Source organism: Marmota flaviventris, chromosome 3 (genome assembly GCF_047511675.1).
Source record: "Marmota flaviventris isolate mMarFla1 chromosome 3, mMarFla1.hap1, whole genome shotgun sequence".
Lineage (NCBI taxonomy): Eukaryota > Metazoa > Chordata > Mammalia > Rodentia > Sciuridae > Marmota > Marmota flaviventris.
Window position 1 is genome coordinate 109,488,127 of NC_092500.1, and position 5,265 is coordinate 109,493,391.

Below are 5,265 nucleotides of genomic sequence, written 5' to 3' on the forward strand. Positions count from 1 at the left end.
CCAAGATAGTGGTGGAGGTGTCCCAAGATGGAGGACACCACTTTCAGAGATGGGGATGAAAAGATGGGCTGTGTGATGGTATTGGGAGGCCTGTTCAGTGATGGTACACTGTGGCATGTGGTGATGCAATGGGAAGCTGCCTCCTGGCCCTGTTATCCCACAGTGAAGATTACCACGTGGAAAGGGCTGTGGAGGTGGCAGCAGTGTCCCTAAGAATGAGGTGGTTTTGGTGTAGTCACAATTGATGGAGAGGGAACCAGGGCACAGTGTTCCTCTCCCCAGGAGGCAAGCACAGTGGGTTCTGGGTCTGGGCTCCCAGGAAGGCAGCATATGGTGTTACTTGTATTCTTGAGAATTCTGACTGGAGTGAGATGGAATCTCAGTGTAGTTTGAATTGGCATTTCTCTAATTGCTAGAGATGTTGAAACTTTTTTTCATATATTTGTTGACCATTCATATTTCTTCTGTGAAGTGTCTGTTCAGGTCATTTGCCCATTTATTGATTAGGTTATTATTATTATTATTTTTTGGTGTTAATTTTTTTGAGGTCTTTGTATATCCTAGAGGTTAATTCTTTATCTAAGGTAGCAAAAAATTTCTTCTATTCTGTAGACTCTCTTTACATTCTTGATGATTTTCTTTGCTGTGAAGAAACTTTTTAGTTTGATATCATCTTATTTACTTATTGTTAATTTCACTTCTTGTGCTTTAGGAGTCCTGTTAAGGAATTCAATTCCTAAGCTGACATGATGAAATGTTGGGCCTACATTTTTTTCTAGTAGGTGCAGGGTCTCTGGTCTAATTCCTAGGTCCTTGATCCACTTTGAGTTGAGTTTTGTGCAGGGTGAGAGATAGTGGTTTAATTTCATTTTTCTATATATAGATTTTCAGTTTTTCCAGCTCCATTTGTTGAAGAGGCTTCTTTTCTCCAATATGTTTTTGGTGCCTTTGTCTAGTATGTGATAATTGTATTTATGTGGACTTTCCTCTGTGTCTTCTATTCTGTACCACGGGTCTTCATTCTATTTTGGTGCCAATACTATGCTGTTTTTGTTACTATAACTCCTCAGCATAATTTAAGGTCTGGAATTGTGATGCTTCCTGCTTCACTTTTCTTTCTATGGATTTCTTTGGCAATTCTTACCTCTTATTTTTCCAAGTGAATTTTATGATTTCTTTTTCCATTTCTATGAAGAATGTCATTGGAATTTTAATAGAAATTGCATTAAATCTGTAGAGATTTTGGTAGTATGGCCATTTTGACAATATTAATTCTGCCTATTCAGGAGTATGGGAGATATTTATCTTCTAAGGTCTTCATCATGTTTTTTTTTTAACCACTCTGTAGTTTTTGTTATATAGGTCTTTCACTTTCACTAGATTGATTCTCAAACTTTATTTATTTTTTTAATGCCTACTGGGAATTGGATAGTATTCCTAATTTCTTTCAGCTGATTCATCACTTGTATATAGGGAAGCAATTTTTTATGTGTATTAATTTTATATCCTGATACTTTGCTGAATTCATTTATGAGTTCTAGAAGTTTTCTGGTGGAGTTTTTTTTTTTTTGAGGGGGGTCTTCTAAATATAGAATCTTGCCATTGGCAAATAGGGATAGTTTGAGTTCTTCTTTTCATATTTGTATACCTTTAATTCTTTCTTCTTTCTCATTGCTCTGGCTAGAGTTTCAAGATGGAGTTGAATAGAAATGGTCAAAGAGGGCATCCTTGCCTTGTTTCAGTTTTTAGAAGGAATGTTTTCAATTTTTGTCACTTTAGAATGATGTTGGCCTTGATTTTAGCATATATAACTTTTACAATGTTGAGGTATGTTCATACTATATCTAGTTTTTGTAGTGTTTTGAACATAAATGGATGCTGAATTTTGTCAAATGCTTTTTCTGCATCTATTGAGAAAATCATGTGATTATTGCCTTAAAGTCTATTGATAAGATGAATTACATTTATTGATTTCTGTATGTAGAACCAAGCTTGCATCTGTGGGGTGAACCATATTTGCTCATGGTGCATTATAATCTTAATATATTTTTGTATTCAATTTGCCAATATTTTGCTAAGAACTCTTTTTTTTGTTTTGCATTTATGTTCATCAGGGATATTGGCTTGAAGTTTTCTTTCCTTGGTGTGTCTTTGTCTGGTTTTGATATCAATGTGATACTAGTTTTACAGAATGAGTTTAGAAGTATTTCCTCTTTTTCTATTTTATGGAATAATTTGAGGAGGATTGGTGTTAGTTCTTCTTTGAAGATCTGGTAGAAATTGGCTGAGAATCTCTCTGCCCCTGGGCTTTTCTTTGTTGGTAGGCTTTTGATGGTGTCTTTAATTTCACTGCTTGAAATTGATCTGTTTAAATTTTCTATGTCCTTCTGATTCAATTTGGGTAGGTAATATATCTCTAGAAATTTGTTGATGTCTTCATAATTTTCTATTTTTTGGAATATAGATCTTCAAAATAGTTTATGATTATCATCTGTACTTCAGTAGTGTCCATGGTTATATCCCCCCCCCCTTTGGATACTTTTATTTTTTCAAATTTGTTATTTATCAGGAGTGGCTAAAATAAAAAATATAATTGAATCCCATCTCTATTGTCATCATCATTATGGAATGGGCTTTAAGAGAAAACTCCTAAGGTGAATATTGCTTCCCATTTTCAACCAGCAAATGATTGCCATTGATAAACAGGCATGAGTCTATCCAGAATGCTCAAAATATATTATATAATACAACATGTCTGTTCACAGGTGGGAAAAACCTAGGAAATAACTTATATGAGCTTCTTGATTTCATTGTACAAGACAAGTACAACAGTACCACCCATGGACGATGCAACCTTGAAAACAGCTTTGCTTTCTTCATCATGAGCAGTTTTCCTTCAGTAGTTAATCATGCCTGTGTATATGATGTCAGTTCTTTTTCACCATGACTGAATCATCATGCAGCGGTGAAGAGTATCAAACAGATAGGAAGTCAACCCAGCTAGGCAGTGGAAGACTGTGCAGTCAACCAGCTGATGAAGATGTGAGTGTTCTTGGAATCTGGAAGCATTTCCTTTGCAGTGTCATAGATACCAAAGTAAGCAGCTTGGTAGATAGTAATACCCTGCACAGATACATTAAAGTCTTGGTACAAGCCCTTAATCCCATCAGATTTTTAGATCTTAACCAGGCAGTCACCGAGGCCTTTGAAGTCCATTTCAGTTCTTGCTTTCCCCCATAAGCTGCTAGACAGAGTCAGGCAAAATCAAGAGGATATAGGAAACACAAGGATGTGGCCCCTGTAGCACCACCTGATGCCAGGTTCCCTACAAAGTAGTGCCAAAACTGGGTCCTCTTGTCCACACCACCCAGGAAGGTCTGCTTGTATTTACCTTTGGAGGCAAAGTTAAGAACCTGGATGGGGAAGTATCATTGACCAAGTTACCATGCCAGAAGGACAGGGCTCCCTGCTCCTTGGGGATACAAACCATGGAGTCTATAATGCCCTTGCATTTCTTATCTGTGGTGATTTGTTTGCTGGCATGTTTTATCTGCAGCAGTAGCGGACCCACTCAATGGGTCTTGGAGATGGTCCTGGCCACTCCACCAGCCAGAAAGTCCTTAGTGAAGGACACAGCGGCATCTGACATGTTGGAAGAAGAGGAGGCAGGCGACTTAGAGACAGACTGGGCTAGGAACCAGCTGTGACTCCTGGGCTCTGGATATTTCCTTTTTCATCACTAATTTTAGTTATTTGAGTTTTTCTCCCCCCACTTCTCTTTTCATTATCTTGGATAAGGGTTTATTAATTTTATTTATTTTTTCAAAGAATGAACTTTTTGTTTCATTGACCTTTTTTTGAATTTTAAAAATTATTTCAATGTTGTTGATTTGGGTTCTGATTTTAATTATTTCCTGTCTTCTTCTGCTTTTCATGTTGATTTGTTCTTATTTATCTAGGGCTTTGAAATGTAATGTTAGGTTATTTATTTGGTGACTTTCTGTTCTTTTAAAGAATGTGCTCAATGCAATGAACTTTTCTCTTAGAACCACCTTCAGAGTCTAGAGATTTTGATATGTTGTGTTACTACTCTCATTTATCTCTAAGTATTTTTTTTAAGTTCATCACTGATTTCTTCACCTATTCATTGGTCATTCAATAGTGTATTATTTATTCTCCAGGTGTTAGAGTAACTTCTATTTCTTATTTTATTGTGGATTTTTAAATTTTTTTCCATTATGCTCTGATAAAATGCAAGGTATTATCTCTATTTTTTTGTGTATTTTCTAAGAGTTATTTTGTGGCCTATGATATGATCTATTTTAGAAAAGGATCTGTTTTCAGTTGTTGATGGATGAAATATTCTGTATATGCTTGGTAGGTCTAAATTATTAATGTATTTTTTAGTTCTATCATTTGTTTATTTAATTTTTGTTTGGTGGATATATCTGAGGATAAGAGAGACATGTTAAATTCACTCAGTATTATTCTGTTATGGCCATTTGATTCTTGAAATTGAGATGGGTTTTTTTTTTATGTATGTAGGTGCTTTTTTTGGGCAGCATAAATATTGACAATTGTTATGTCTTGCTGATGTATAATTCCCTCAAGTAGTATGAAATGGCCTTCTTTGTCCCTTCTGACTAACTTTGACTTGAAGTCCACTTTATCTGATATGAGGATAGAAATCCCTGTTTATTTATGAGGATCATGTTAATATTAATTTTTTTCTCATCCTTTTACCTTTAGTTTATGGATGTCTTTGTCTATGAGGTGAGTCTCTTGGAGACAGCATATTTTTGGGTCTTGTTTTTTAATCCAATCTTCTAGTCTATGTCTTTTGATTGATGAATTTATGCCATTTGCATTCAGTGTTAATTTTGAGATATAATTTTATTCACTTTCACTTTTTATTTATTTCTCATTTTTAATTTGAATTAGTTTCTCCTTTGATTAACTATTTTTCTAGTGCAGTTTCTCCATTTTCTGGTTTTCATTTTTATTTTTAATTTCTTCTTCATGAAATATTTTATTGAATGTGTTTGTAGTATAGACTCTCTAATTATAAATTCTTTTAATTCTTGTCATGGAATATTTTTATTTCATTGTCAGTCCTGAAGCTTAATTTTGCTGGATATAATATTTTTGGTTAGTATCCATTTTCTTTTTTTTTTTTAATTTTTAAAAATTCTTTATTTTTTAAATAAAGTTTAAAAAGTAATGTGGCAGTGTAAAATATTCAAATACAGAAATGTGTAAAGTTAA

At 34.4% G+C, this 5,265-nt stretch overlaps 1 pseudogene; it reads right to left on the reverse strand.

Moving 5' to 3' along the window:
* Positions 1 to 2,788: 2,788 nt before the first annotated feature.
* LOC114095810 (ADP/ATP translocase 2 pseudogene) lies at positions 2,789 to 3,649 on the reverse strand (annotated as a pseudogene).
* Between the last annotated feature and the right edge of the window lie 1,616 nt (positions 3,650 to 5,265).